Below are 16,489 nucleotides of genomic sequence, written 5' to 3' on the forward strand. Positions count from 1 at the left end.
CTCTCTCTCTCTCTCTCTCTCTCTCTCTCTCTCTCTCTCTCTCTCCCTCTCTCTCTCTTCTTCCTTCCCTCCTTCCCTCTGCTATTTACTCTAAATTAAGATGAATATATTTCCTGTGATTATCAGCTAAATGTTTGTAGCTTATAAACTTAAAAGGCTTTTTGGAGGGAGATCAGGTAGAGCATATGGTTTATATCTGTGCATGTATATATGTTGATATTTAGTACAATATTTAGAAATAGGCTTGGAAATGCAATTGTAGATTTCAAATTAGAAGACACCTTGTAGGCCATCTCATCCAACATCCTTAGTTTACTGCTAAGGAATTGAAGTTCAAGAGGGTCAAGAGATTTCTTCAAGACCAAACAGACAGGAAGGATTTGAACTCAATTGATGTGACTCTAGAGTTAGTGTGTGTTATTTCAACTACATCTGTGGATTATATCAGCCAGTAGCCAATTGTCTTGGCAAATCAAGGGTGTGTCTGATGTGTGCATTTAATAAGTTTAGTTTTATAGCACTGGGTTATAGTGAAAGGGTCAGAAATATTAACAAGAATAATGAAATGCTATAAATTTTCATTTTTTCCTTTCAATTGAGCAAAGAAAACAATTTTACATCTGAAATTTCATTATCAGAATCATTTAGCAGTTTTAAAGAAATGAAGCATTCTTTTTTGATATTAAACTATTAGAACACTTAAGAAAAGCTTATCATATTAATATTATTTTGTAAATTAGGTCAAAGTCAGGGCAGTTAGGTGGCGCAGTGGAGAAAACACCTGGCATAGTCAGGAGAACATGAGTTTAAATCTGGCCTCAGATACTGCAATGGGAATGCAAATTTGGAAGATCTTCCCTGCCCCTAGGCTAAAGTGCACCTGAAGCCTGGAGTGGGAGGCTTGTTTTTCAGTAGATACTTCTTGATTGGCCAGTGAGTCAATAAGCTTGTTACATTCTCTGAGCCAGGAGAAGGCTATATAAGCCCTGATGTATAGCTTTGTTTTGGGGGCTCACTTTGAGAAGTGTTCTGTGATTTGATCTGGATTCTGGGAAGCTGTTGTCCAGAGCCCCTCCGGCTTTGAAAAACCCAGATGTGGAAACCCAGATGTTGACTGGGTATGGATGTAATGGTTGGACAGTTTGAAATCTGTCTACTAGATCTGTTTGTCTTGATAATTCTGCCTGTATACTTTGAAGTTCGGGGTGCTGACCTTTTCCCCTGAATAAGGTAAACGATATATGTCTGACTGATTAAAGTAAGCTTGTTAACCCATTTTGAGTTGCTTTCCTTTAACAAAGCAGATCTAAGAACCTGTGTTGGCAGACACCCTGGGGAAGCCGGGGTGCTTGCTGCTACAGATTCTTACTAGCTATGTGACAATTGGGCAAGTCACTTAACTGCAATTGCCTCCCCCACAAAAAAAAGTCTCCCTTCCCCCTCTCTCTGAAACAATTCTCTCTCTCTCTCTCTTTCTCTCTCTCTCTCTCTCTCTCTCTCTCTCTCTCTATCTCAACCCTGTATCATATATACATATCTATATAGTCATGCAGATAAAATGTATAATCTAGAGAGGTTACATAATCTAAGATATATTAAATTTAAAGTATGCAGCAGTGTGGGAAGAACCTGTTAGATTCTGGGGGAAAAGAAATTCCTTTAGAAACCATCCAAAAATTTGTAATATGCTGTATGCCAAGATAAGGTCAAAATAGGTACACGATATAGAAAAAAGGATGATATCATAAGCAAATTAGAGAACCATGGAAACTTTTACCTGTCAGATCTATACTCAAGGGAATAATTTATGATCAAACAAAGGAGGATCATGGGAAGTATACTTTTTGTTACATTAAATTATAAAAAATGTTCCTGCACAAACAAATGGCAATGCCATCAAGGTTAAAATAAAATCAGTAAATAGGTGGAAAAAATTACAAATCTCTTCATAAAAGGCTTCATTTCTGTAATGTATAGAGAACTGAGTTAAATTTATAAAATTAAAGTCATTACCAAATGATAAATGGTGAAAGGATATGAACAGGAAGATTTCAGAAGAAGAAATCAAAGCTGTCACATGTTAGTTTTCCCCCTAAATTGCTACTAATTAGAAAAATGCAAAGTAAAACAACTCTGAGATACCATCTCTTGTCTAACATGTTGGCTCATATGATAGAAAAGGAAAAATGACAAATACTTGAGTGGATCTGGAAAAATTGGGACAGTAATACACACTTTGGTGGAATTCTGAACAGATCTAATTATACTGGAGAACAATTTGGAACTGTGTCCACAGGGCTAAAAAGCTGTGCAAACCCTTTGATCCAGCAATACTGCTACTAGTTCTATGTGCCAAATAAAAGAAAAAAGAACCTACATGTACAAAAATAATTATAACAACTCTTTTTGTGAACAAGACTTGAAACAAAGGGATATCCACAGTTTTGGGAATGACTGAACATGAGATACATGAATGTGATGGAACACTATTGTGTTTTAATAAATGATAAGCAAGATTGCTTCAGAAAAACCTCTCAGGAAGACTAGAACAGATTCAAAGTGAAGTGAATAGAACCAGGAGAACACTGGACACAGTAACAGCAATTTTGTAACAATGATCAACCCTGAAAGACTTAGCTATTCTGATCAAGACAATGATACAAGGCAATTCTAAAGGCCATAATAAAAAAAAATTCTCTCTACTTCCAGCGACAACTTATGAACTCTGAGTGCAGATTGAAATAATTTTTTTTTCACTTTCTTTACTGTTCTTGCCTCTTTTTTTGCAACATGACTCATATGGAAATATATTTCATGGGATTTCCAATGTATAAATGATATAATATTATGTCTTCTCAATGTGTGTGGGAGGGCCTGGAGGGAGGGAAAATTCAACACTCAAATATTTTTTTAAATGTTAAAAATAAATAATAAATCTATTAAAGAAAAACAGTGAATTCTTTTTTCAATTGTACAGAAATTATGTGTTTTTTTTTGATATATCATCTGGATATGGCAAAGTGCAGCAAAAAATATTCCCATAATTTAAAATAAATAAGTTAAAGATAGTACAGAATGCTTCATGAAAATGAATGAATTTTCCAATATGGCATATTGTAATTCATGTAAATGACATATAAGAGCATTGTTATGATAACTCATATAACTTATATCTTGCACATGTAGATTTAAAATGTAACACAAAGATTAATCAACATGCTATCTTGTGGTATCCACCAATGACAAATTACCACCACTTTTTTAATTGCTTGCAAAACCATTTAAAATTGGATCATATTTGACTGAATCCAGCACACAGTGAATTTTTACAGAACTACAGAATTTGAAAGCCTTTGTAAGCCTTACCCTGAAGACTTTTAAGGAGGAAGAAAACCAATATTTTTTGAGGCAATCCATTACACTTTTGGATAATTCTAATGGTTAGGAATCTTGGTATTTTTTTTCTCTCCTCCTCCCTTGATATTAAGTATAAATTTTGTCTCTCTCCAACATTCACCTATTACTTCTACTGCTATATTTAGGGGCAAAATTTTTTGAGTTGTAAAGATTACCAGAGTAATCCTATTTCTGCCTTGTCATGCTGTGGCCATATTACATGAATATTGTACTGGCATTTTTTCACTAACAATTATGCCAGTATGAATTACATCTGAAAGCAGCATGGAAGTTAAAGCAGTTACATTAGGTTGTATAGAAACAAGAGTTAGGTGAGAGATAAATTAAATATTGCAGAACAAACCTACATTTTCCCCTTGCTTCCTGGAAATGGATCAATTCATTATTCACTAGACTTAATGACAGTCCTCTACTGCAGACTAAATTACAACATTATTGTTATTGGAAAATAATAATAGTACTGATAACAACAATTACTATGATAATAACAGCATCATTAACTTGCCATCAGAGTCTGCCTTAGTATTTGTATAAAAGCAAATAAGAAAATTGTAGTATATGCTTCAGACTTTTTTTCAGTTTTTGTGAGCTTTACATTTGTTTAAGTTTTTAAATAGCCATATCATAAAGCCACAAATATTACTTAATGGGATAAGAATAACTATAATAAACATAATGAATGTATATAGATTGTTCAGGTTTTCAAAGTGTTATCTCATTTTATCCTTGCAAAACAATTGGAAAACAAAAACAAAAGGGAGAAATAACAATAATATAAGATCCAATGTAATTATGACCATGACTCTGCACTGAGGTCCCCTCTTTCCTTTGCTGATATGTTGAGTTAGTTTCCATGACTGCATCATTTCCCCAACTACTGATCAGTGATTAATTATTCAATTAACCAATATGTACACTTGCTACTAATCTAGTATGTGTCAAGTCCAGCTCTGTCACTAATTTGCCATGCAACCTTCAAAAAAAACATATTTTCACCTTTCTGAACCTCCTTTCCCTAGGCATTAAAAGAAATAGTTTTAAATAAATCATTCAAATGTCCATTCCAAAATGAGGAGTTTTGGTGTATGTCTGGTGGATGATTAAAAGAAGTTTAAGGGGCGGCCAGGTAGCACAAGCGAGTAAGAGCACCAGCCCCAGAGTCGGAATGACCTGGGATCAAATCTGGGCTCAGACACTCAGCACACACCCAGAAACACTTGGCCGTGTAACCTTGAGGAAGTTACTTAACCCCAATTGCTTAGGGGCAGCCAGGTGGCGCAGTGAGTAAAAGCGCAGACCCCAGAGTCGGGATGACCTGGGATTGAATCCTGGCTCAGATACTTAGCACCACACCCAGAAATAACTGGCTGTGTAACCTTGAGCAAGTTACTTAACCCCAATTGCTTTAAAAAAAAAAAGGAGTTTAAAACATGGATTCAGCACTCAAAGATATTATATTCTAAAACAAGACCAACAAGATATAGATATAGATAAAGATATATACACACAGAAACACAAACACACATAAAGAGCACTATAAGTTCCATTCATCTGGAACACATTTATTCCCATATAAAATCAGAGGATAGACAAGAAAGAAAGAAGGAAAGAAACAAAGAACAGAAGGAGAGAGAAAAGGAAAACAAATGTTTTGTTATTCTTTCAGAAGATGGTTGTAGTTGATGCTGGGAGGAGCCTGCTTGGATATTAATAAGTGTATTCAAGAATATATAAATGATTTACCAACAAAGTACAAGGCTCCCAAAGCAAACCATTACCATCCCTCCCACTACAAAATAGGCATTAAATCAAGACAACCTTTTTAAGAACAGTATGATAATCAGTCTGAAGATCTAACAATAAAAGTAGAAATTTTAAAGCAATAACTATGACAAATTCTCATTATAGAAAATTAATGCTCATAGTTAACATACTGCTTTCTTTTCTGAGCTTTAAATTCTCGACTGGAGAAAAAGGAGAAGAATAAAAAAAGCAAATTTGAATCTGTCAGTGTTCTGTGTAAGGGATACCAACCTGTTTACCACAAGCTCTCAAAAAAATGGAAGTGAAATAAGTCATATATAAAGGCAAATCATAAATTAGGCTATAGCTAAATGAGAGAGAACAGTGGAATTCAAGAAATACCTTCCTTGCCTGGTTATAATCCTCTGAACAGCTGCTGCCAAAAGCATGACCACACAAATAAAGTGAATGGGACAGATGATAGACAACCAGAGTTATATTTCAGGATAGAACCAAATACTCATCCCTGTAGTCTGAATCTCTGGAATGAAGACTGATCTCTTTGGAAATAGGTCCTATGTTATACTCAGATTTTTATTTTCTTACTTAAGTAGTAGGAAGAAATTGTAATGCCACCTGAAGAAATACAATAGAAAGTCTTTTAAAAAGAGGAACAAAGGCAACAGAGCAAATGCAAATTCTTGAACATGGAACTGCACATGAACAAATGTATTTCAATTCAACCGACAATTAGGTGAAAGGTATTGTGAGTGTTTGAGATACAAAGTTAAAAACAAATCTGTGCCATTGCTTCATAAACTGATTCAGCTTAGGAAGCCATCATAAAGAATGCCATAATTAGCAATTTTGGTGTCCAGGGAAAGCATCAATAAACATTATATCAAATCAACCATGGGGGTAGTATAGTTCACCTGTCACTTGGGGAGACCCCAGGATGGACTCACTCTTTTCTAGGGACACAGAAACTGCAGGTTTACCAGTTAATTCTAAAGAAATTTCAGGTACTTTTATAAGCAGCATTTTAAGTTTGATTCCTTAAAATTTTTGTGTCCTTAAATATAGTCTTGATCTTTATACTTGCTATCAGGTTTACTCACAAGAGTAACAAATATGGTACCATACTAACTAGTCAAATCCAAATGGATGACCTGCTCACAAAATTTACAACTGTCACAGTTAACTTTCAAAGTAGGGCTGAAAGATTTGTGTAGGGCTTTATCAGAAAGTAAACCTTATATTGTCAAGTGCAGTGCATGACCACTATAATGACTATCAGAAACAGTGAGAAGACTTCCTGTTTGACAGTTATCATTGCTGAGATTCCAAAGTCCCTTTAAGATCAGCATCATCCGTCCCCATTCAATGTGTTAGTTCCAGACAAAAAGGTACATTAAATCTTCAAGGAGGGGCATATTTACAGTGATTCTGTATAAAACCATCTCATCCTTGCAACTCTTTGTACCGTGTTTTTATATTTGAGTGCCTTGTTCAAGGTCAGTGACTTTTGTTGCTGGCCTCAGAGAAAGTAGCTATGTTTATGTTCCTAAGGGATCAAGATTTCACAACAGAGTCCTGCTAGTCCTCATCCTAGTCAGTCTGGGAAAATTTTTTATTAGCTTAACCAACCAGCAATAAAGCTTAACTTACATTATGGTGATGACAAAACAAATCTGAGACCCAAACTTAATTAGAAGAAAAAAAACCCAAGCAATTTAATCATTGACTTTTCAGTGAAAGGTAATTCTGAATGAAATCCAGTTCAATAACTATTTATTAAGTATCTATTACCTGCCAAGCATTAGGGATAAAGCTAAAAAAATGACAGTATCAACCTTCCTTTACATTCTAATGGGGCAGCAGAAATATATTCACAGGACAAAATATGTACCATGGATATGCAAAGCGATTAGGAGGAGAATTTGGGAGGGATCAAGAAAGATTTCTGTTCAGAATTAGTACTTGGTATGGGCCTTAATAGGAGATAGGGATTCCCAGTGTTTGATATGAGAAGGGGGTAAATCACAGAAATATAGGTCAGTCTGGACAAAAGCAGAAAGGTAAGAAATATACAAAAATTGGGAAGCACCAAATAAAACTGTTTGGCTAGTATGGGGAGTGTAATATAAAATATGTCTAGAAAGGCTATTGCTGAGAAGAAGAAATACACACACACACACACACACATATATATATATATATATATATATATATATATATAGATAGATAGATAGATAGATAGATAGAGAGAGAGAGAGAGTCATAAAATCACCATTAATAGATCAAATTTTGCAATCCAATACACATGAAACACTTACTCTTTGTGACAGTATACTACCAGGTGTAACATAGTAGTGAAAATTATTACCAGCAGCTTGAATGGCAGAATTTCCACACTTACTCTTCCTAGAAAGTACACTAGAAGAGTAAACATTTGACTGAGCAAGGCTAGAAGTATATTTAAATATCAACAAGTAAAGCTGGATTTGTCTCAAGCAGTGGATTTGAATGTTTTGTGAAGTGTTTGCTATAACATGATTCTTCTGCTGCCTTCACCACCAGTGAAGTGTTCATCTATAAGAAACTAAAGAGTTTGTTTCAGACCACTCTGACTCATTGAAATGGAGAAGAAATTGAAAAAGAGAGAGAGAGAAAGAGAGAGAGAAAGAGAGAGAGAAAGAGAGAGAGAGAGAGAGAGAGAGAGAGAGAGAGAGAATGAAAAACAGTGATGTAGCACAAAGAGGTAGCTGACCTGGGTACTTGTTCTGGTTCTACCACTAATTTGCTATGGTACCTTGAACCAATCTTTTCACAGCTCCAGGTCTGTTTTCTCATTTATAAAATTGCATTACATGACCTTTAGGGTTCTTTCCAGTGTGAATGGATTATATTTCTATGATCCTTTGCTCTGGAAAATGTTCCTCAATTTGTCAGAAGTGGATGGCTGTAAATTAGAAGTGGTAAAGGCAAATGGATGATGGAATTCAATTTCCAAACAAAAATACCACCATCCATAACCAATTAATTCTGACCACCACAAAACATGTTTGTTATCTCACAAAACCCAGACCATTTCAAGAATGATGCATTACTCTCTTTGGATTGGGCACAGTATCTCTCCTAGATAATTATCTTCATTGATTCTGATGATTATTTCCAGCACAATGACCAAACCAATTTCCTTAATCTCAGAGTATTTTCATTTGCTTTCAGTTAAGATAAGAAAAAGCCTTTAAATTTCCTATTTTAATTTGTACATTTTTACACATAATAATTAAACTAAGTACTACAGAAATAACTTCCATAATGGGCACTGTAATGTGGTTTTTAACAGGAATTGACACCAAATATTTTTTAAAATATTTTATATTTGATACATTTATAGAAGGATATGTAAGTTGTTATCATTTGTTTTTGGTCAAATGTCCACATTGACCTTCTTTGCCTATCCCCTGGAAGATATGAAACATAATCCTGTCGATGGTAGAAATGCTATTTTCCTAAAACTACAATGATATAAAAATGAAATAAATTATCTAAGTAAATAAATGATATTATTGTATCTCACACTTATATTACCTTCAAGGTTAGATAGCTCTAACCATCTGTGTATCCCTATAACGATCCTCCTATCTATCTAGACATTACATGCACACACATTCATACATAACATCAAAATACATTTCTATCAGTATAATTTTAAAGAACTCTTTAAAATGATGTGAAAATACATTGGAAACTCACTATGATGTTATTCATTATGAAGCAAGTTAATTTGGATTTCTACCACTGGGATATATTAAAGAGATCTCATTAAAAGAATGTCTTCTTGCATCAGTGAGAGTTAGCTGAATGCCATATTTGGAGTCACAAGACTTTGGTATGAATTCCAACTTGGCCATTAGCTGAATGACTCTAGAAAAATCACTTAACCTCTCTAGGTCTCAGTTTAGTCTTCTATAAAATGATGGGGATAGACTAATGCATCTCTCAGGTTCTTACCAGCTCTGGAGATTTGATCCTATAATATGAAGGATGGTTATATAAGATTCTAATTTATAAATGTATCTATCTTAAAGATGAACCATATTTTTCAATAATTGCTATTCTACAAATATTACCTTTTCCCCATCTTGATTATTGGTATATGAATACAAAATATTTAGAAATCTAAATCTAGTAAGCAAACAGAATGCACTCACTCATACCTCATGGTTCAATAGGAAAAAAAAAGCTATTTTTAGTCAGTGGAGCTGTATTTAAACCCAGCTCTGTCATGTACTATCTGTGTGACCTTAGGCAAGTCATTTAAACTTCTTGAGAATCAGTTTTCTTGTTACAAAATGAAGGTGATAACTTGACCTCTAAGCTACTTGCCATCTCTAAATATGACCTTATGCTTCTAATGAAGTACAATGTCTCTTAATTAACCACATTTATCACATTACTACATAGTTATATTTATGTAGCTTTAAACATCAATGACTTACATTTTTGTAAAATATTAAATGTTTTATGAGAAATTTAATGCTGAACATCAGTACAACTAAAATTATCACTATATCAAAATCAGTTAATTTCAGCTAATAAACTATCATAACTTTTTTATCACTCCTAAATCCCCACAAGGATTCCTTACTATGTAATATATTTAAGTCAATGCCAAGATACTGAATATAGAAATTGTGACCAGTGCAATCTAAAGTTCAAGACTGAGTGAACTGAGCATGAAATTGACTTAAGTTTTAATGTCATTTTCCATTTGAGTTAAAAATAGCAGCAGTGGCTCTCAAAAATCTTTTCTTTCTTTCTGTAGGGGGGAAGGCAGGGCAACTGGGGTTAAGTGACTTGCCCAAGGTCACTCAGCTAATAAGTGTATAAATGTCTGAGGCTGAATTTGAACTCAGGTCCTCCTGACTCCTGGGTTGGTGCTCTATTCACTGCGCCACTTAGCCACCCCTCAAAGATCTTTTCCAAACTAAACCAAATGATGTTTAATTATAATGACTTAGTTTGTCTTTTAACAAGATATGAGAAAATATATCTCCCTCCTTCCTTCACAGAGGTGGAGGATGATGAGTATGGAATAATGCATAGATAGTAAGGCTGTACCAATAGGTGGGGTTAGGTTTTTAAGAATCTATTTTTCTTCTTATCTACTTTTTTGTTGCCATTGTCTTTACTGACACCATCAGCATTATTGTTACAAAGACTGGTTTGCTGGATAGTAAAGGGGAGAAGGCTATATTTCGAATAGAAAGGGATATAAAAATACAAAAATCAAAAAAATTATAAGTGACAAAAGGAGTTCTTTCTAACATCATTTCCCTCTAGAATATATATTTTTTCTGTTCATGAGGAATTAGTGACAGGTTTGAAGTTATGATGGAACCTTTTCTTCAGTCAATTCTAGACTTGATTTAATTAGTTGAAAACAAAAATTCCTTCTCAAATACCATTAGAAGAAAAAAGAAACAACCTTTGATAACTATTTTAGGAAAAGGAGTAGCCTTACTCAGAGTTGGCATATCTGGAACTCTGTGGGGAATCATCTGAGGGGAAAAAGAGGTCTCGACACAGAATAACTCTTCTACAATATCATGGAGGTAGCGGTAGGGGGTGTTTTGTTTTGTTTTGGGGAGGCTCTGGTTAAATGGAAATACACTTGGGAACCATAAAACTTTAAACAGAGCTATTTACAGCAAACATTTAGTTCTCTCACTCATAGACAGATAGTTAATCTAAGCTTGATGAGTTTCATTTTAGAGGGTATCTAGGTGCTCTCTGATCATTTCCCACTTATCTTGAGTTTAACTCCCTTTTAACAACTTCTGTTCTCTTTTCCATTATGAAATGTGCTCTTATTGATCAAAAAGAATTAAAGAACAAAATAGCTTAGGTTTCTGAAATCTGTTATGATCTTTCTGTTCATTTTCAGCAGTGGTCTTTTTCCTTTTTTGATTTTTATATGACCCACAACAAAGTTTTAAAAAAATACTAAAACCTTTAAATATTACCTCAGGAATCATCTCCAACCTGTTTATTCTAATTTACACAATGTTACTAAAATTATCCTTTTTAGGACCAAAAAGAACTATTTTGAAGTAATTATCAACTATTTTCTCTCTCTTTTGACCTTATACAATAACATTTTAAAAAGTAAAGCTGGTCAAAAAATTTCCCATAAATCCACACATCTCTCTTTTTTTGTAAGTGTTTCCTTCTATATTAGAAACATTTTTGTTTGTGTCATGTGAATTTTGTTTTTAAGAGTATTCCATCACTCCAGGCTCTAGAATTTTAGGCCAAAAAAACTTTTTGAAACCTCTCCAAAAGTAGAGGGTCTATGTTATCCTGTTCCTGCCTTTCCTCTCTTTATAGTCAACTCTAAATTGTAGCACTTTCCTGCTATCAGCTCCTCTTTATTAATAAGATTTTGGTATAAGATAGCATTGGCTTTTATCGTAGAACTTTTGGCTTCAGTCATCCTGTAGAGAAGAATTTCTTTGTGTGAGGGGGTGGTATTTAAACTTTCTCTAATCTTGAAAGCAAACTCAGTAGGTACCTGATACTTTACTCCTGTGTAATGATAAAGACAGGGTGTGGTAATGTAATGGAGTACTGAAGAAATGAAGAAAATGTGAAGAAAACAAGATTTTAGGGTATATAGGTGAAACAGTGTTAAGAGGTAATGGTAATTGCAAGCCCTTATACAAATGTGACAAATTTCACCTTTGTCACATATATTATCTCTTATGTTTTGTTCCTGTAAAGAGATAAATGAATGAATATTATTTTATTTATTCCTCATAAAACTCTATTAGCTAATTAAAAATACTTCATTAATAATAAGTAATAGATAGGTTTTCAGAACTCTTTATAACTAAACAAGGAAGGTGATGTAGGTGTAATCTCCACTTTACAAATTAAAGAAAGCCAAAAAAAAAAAAATACCACAAAAAATTGAAGCTGAAAGAGAGTTAAGCAAGTTGCCTGAGGTCAAATTATGTTATGTATCTAGACCAAAACTTGAACCCAGATATTTTGATTCCAGGTCTAGTTGTCTTTCCATGACAACTTAATCCTTTCAAATGGGGGTTAGGAAAGGGGGAGGGGTGGTGGTGGTAAAAGACCTTTTATTACAATTATACCCAGAACTGACTTGATTTTTACTCCACTGGCATCCTCATCTGTCTATCTTTGTAAATTTTGTTAAATACTATTGCCTGATATAAGGAATATTTCTCAAGTTATAACTTTATTCTGTATTCTATTTAAATGTTCTATAAAATGTATCTTAGTAAGTTAAATAATTGCATACTTGTGAAATATATATAGTAGAGTATCTTCCACATATTTGTTTTCTTTTTTATTGTTAAAGATTTTGAATTTGTAGTACATGAAGCAGTTTATGATATAAAAGGAAAATGAAACTGTTTTTTAAAATGCGATCATAAGCATTTGAAAGTTTTTGTAAATCTCGATTTTCTTACACAAAGCTCTTGTTAGGAATTAGTAGTCATTCTACATAAAGGAAGACTTTGTTTTTTTACCTACTCTTAAAAGCTTCAATTCTATGTATTTAATGCTTCTTATAATGGATATATGTTGATCAATGAAGGAAGATACAAAATTCCAGACTATAACCTAAGGAGCTGGCAAACAGAAAACCATTAGACACAGTCAATGGACTAGCTCATCAGAAAGAAATGGAAAAAGCGAGTGCAAGATTATGAATTCTGATGTTCAGTAAATTTGGATACCTGAAAGGGCCATGCAGCAAGAGTGATTAATGATGATATCATTTAGTTTCTTTTACTTGTTTAAATTTTATTTATAGTTCCTATTTATTTATAAATTCCTATTTATAAAATCAATAGATGATCTTTGGATATTAAGTAATTATTAGTAAAAGACCTGCACAGTGACTGGTAAGTATTTTTTTTCTTTTTTATTAGGACAGTTTCCAAAATAGATGGCTTGATTTTCTAGATAAACCAACATTCCTACCTGCAGGGAATCATATGTGAATTCCTGATCAAACATAAAAACTTAATATAAACAAGTACATAAAATATCAGTGAAATGACTCTTGTCTGGATTTAATGCCACGAATAGTTCTTACCCAAATTTACTTAGGATTAGATACTTTTTTTTGCACTAATGCAAAAAAGAAAAAAAACAAACAAACAAACAACAAAAAAACCTCTTATATTAAAGCAGAAAGTCCAGAACTGAATCCTAGAATATTTAAGTGAAAACTCCATGAATTTCAGACAAATAGACCTGGAAAGTACTAGTTTTCTTTTAATATAAGTATTAGATACACAGGAGTAATGTTCACAAGTTCTCACATATCAAATAAGTGGTTGAGAAATCTGCCTATATAGACATGAAAGAATAAAAATAAAAAGTGAACTTATTATCCTATATTCTGATAAACCAGAAATTATACTTTTGAAATATTAAAAGATAACCACTAGATCAGGTATCTTTCACAGTTAATGTCTAGAGGGAAAATTCTCAGCCAAAATACAACATAAAAACTGTCACCACATATAAACAAAACTGTAAAGGTTTTATGTGAATAAATTTAATACAACTAAACTAAGGAAAAAAAGCAATCAACTGGTAAAAAAAATTGTAACAACACTGATAGGAACCTAATATAAAAGATATATAGACCACTAAAGAAAATATATATAAGACCAAAAATGATCTTTTGATTAACATATATGAATAAACAGTTCTTTAAAAAAATAACTAAACTATTTAAAAATACCACTACCAATACTTCAAATCACTATTAATAAGAACAATTAAATAAAAATATCTCTGAAATTTCACTATTCACTATATTTGCCAGACAAATTGATAAAGATGAGAAAAGATGAGAATAGTTAATGTTGAAGGGACTGTGGAAAGATGGATATAGTAACACTGCTGGGGGACTTATGGATTGGTCTAAAGTTAAACATTCTACAAAGTAATTTGGGATTATGCTAATAAAGTGATTAAGATGCCCACACCCTGAGACCCAGAAATTCTATTTTTAGGCATACGAAGTAAGGAAGTCAATGAAAAAATGAGTAGTCTCATATGTGACAAAAAGTGTACAGCAACACTCTTCCTCGAAGTAAGGAAATTAAAATAAAGTAGATGCCCGTGACTTGAGGAATGCGTAAGCATTAATATAATAGAATATCATTTTGCTGTAGCAAACTTTGAATGTGATGAATGTAGTGAAGAAAAGAATTATATGAAATAATTGGAAGTAAAATTAGCAGAACCAGGAATAAGAGGAGTATAAATGGAAACAGCAACAACAATAACAAAAAAGCAAAAGTGAATGTTGAGAAATTTAAAATGACTAGGTATAAATGTGATGTATAAGGCACAATGGCAAGCTGTGCATAAGATATGCATGAGATTATGCAAGATATGCATGAGAATGCATATCCTTCCCTTATTTGCTGAAATGGGGGGACTTTGGGTATAGAAAATGACATAAATAACCAAATCTGATTGATGTAGGGGCTAGTGCTGATCTTTTTTGTTTGTTTCTTCCTCTTTTTAAAAATTGTTTGTTATAAGGATGCCTGTCTGGCATGAAGGAAAAAGGGAAATATTAAGAAATGTAAGTAGTATTAAAACAAAACATAACAAAATATAAAAGAAAAAAGTCTGTTTACCTATTACATCTCATGCTTTAACATGGAACTCCTCTCTTTTCTTAAGACTGACATAATGACTGCCTATATTGAACATCCAGACTCCACATACCTAATTGCTTAACTGTCATACTAGACAGATGCCCATTTTGTTGTCATTCAGTTGTTTCAGTAATGTTCAATTCTTTGTGATCCTGTTTGTGATTTTCTTGACAAAAATACTCGAACGTTTTGCCATTTTTTTCTTGAGCTTATTTTACAGATGAACAATTGAGGCAAACAAGGTTCAGTAGCTTGTTCAGGGCCACACAGCTAATGTCTGAGGTCAGATTTGAACTCAGGAAGATGAGTCTTCCTGACTCCAGGCCCATCTAGCTGCCCTATAGATGACCATATAAATCCTATTCGATGTCTGTAAACCAAAATGTGTGCCAGAAGAACCTGTGAATCAGGAGTCCATTTTCGCACTATGGTTTTCCTTTTGCCTACTCATGTGAACGGTTCTACAAATACAGGTTGAGTAGTAAAAGAAATAAAACAAACAAACAAACCCCCCAATACCATAAGCACATATCCCACAAACCTGTAGAGAAGAAATTTCTACGTCCATGAATTTTCCTTTACAAAGTAAAAATGATCTACTTTAGAAGATAATATTTATATAAAAAGACTTTAAGAATCTAGGAGCAAAAATAGTGTTGTTTTACATACATGTTCCAGGTAGAAACATCAAATGCAGCCACTGGACCAGGACCAGGCACTGTGCTATATTTCTCTTCTTGAAGGAAACCTGCTGCTCTATCACTGTAAAGCCTGTAAAAGAAACACAGGAAAAAAGGGAAGATTAGATTTCCATAAAGGAAATATGACATAGTAAATCTTTTATAATATAACACTTGCAAATCAGAAAAAACAAATAGGGACCAGTAAAAGGTAATTCAACGAAAAAGACTGGGAGAACAGTTGTACTAATAATAGATAGCAATTAAAGTTTGCGAAGTGTTTCGCTTATATTAAATCATTTTGATCATTATAGCAATCCTTTGAGGTAGGTCCTATTATTATCCCCAATTTACAGATGAAGAAACTGAGGAATAGAGAGGAAAAGTGACTCATGCAGAGTCACATGGTGTTTGACATAGGATTATAAATCAGATCTTCCTGATTCCAAACCCTGAATTTAGTTGTCTCAAGACTTTTACTAACTTAGAAGGCATCTAATACAAAGTCTACCGACTTAAATGTGTAATGTACTGGATCTGGCATTGGGTCTGGAGTCATTAAGACCTGAATACAAATCTTGCTAGCTGTGTGATCCTGGACAAGTCATTTAATCCTCTGTCTTCCTCATTATTTTCCTTAGTTATAAAATGGGAATAATAAATGTACCTATCTTTCAGGGTTGTTGTGAAAATCAACTAGGATAATTTTTGAAGTGCTTAACCCAGTGTGTGGAATATAGTAGACATTAACAAATGCTTTTTTGTCTCCCTTCCTCCCTCTCTTTATCTTTTTTCCCTTCCTCCCCTTCCTCCTTCCTTCCTCCCCTCCTTCCTCCTTTCCTCCCTTCCTTCCTCCCCTCCTTTTTTCCTCCCCTCCTTCCTTCCTTCCTTCCTTCCTTCCTTCCTTCCTTCCTTCCT

The 16,489-nt window shown here is 33.6% G+C and overlaps 1 protein-coding gene across 1 annotated transcript in view; it reads right to left on the minus strand.

Annotated features, from left to right (window-relative positions):
* Nucleotides 1–16,489, minus strand: part of CHRM3 (cholinergic receptor muscarinic 3) — a 669,187-nt gene that overhangs the window by 286,319 nt on the left and 366,379 nt on the right. The window contains exon 4 of the mRNA XM_069064484.1: nucleotides 15,561–15,662. The gene's annotated coding sequence lies outside the window, so the exon portion shown is untranslated. The remainder of the gene's footprint in view (nucleotides 1–15,560; nucleotides 15,663–16,489) is intronic.

Source organism: Petaurus breviceps, unplaced genomic scaffold, assembly GCF_028583685.1.
Source record: "Petaurus breviceps papuanus isolate PSGF00001 unplaced genomic scaffold, PetGlider_PUasm1.0 90633, whole genome shotgun sequence".
Taxonomy (NCBI): domain Eukaryota; kingdom Metazoa; phylum Chordata; class Mammalia; order Diprotodontia; family Petauridae; genus Petaurus; species Petaurus breviceps.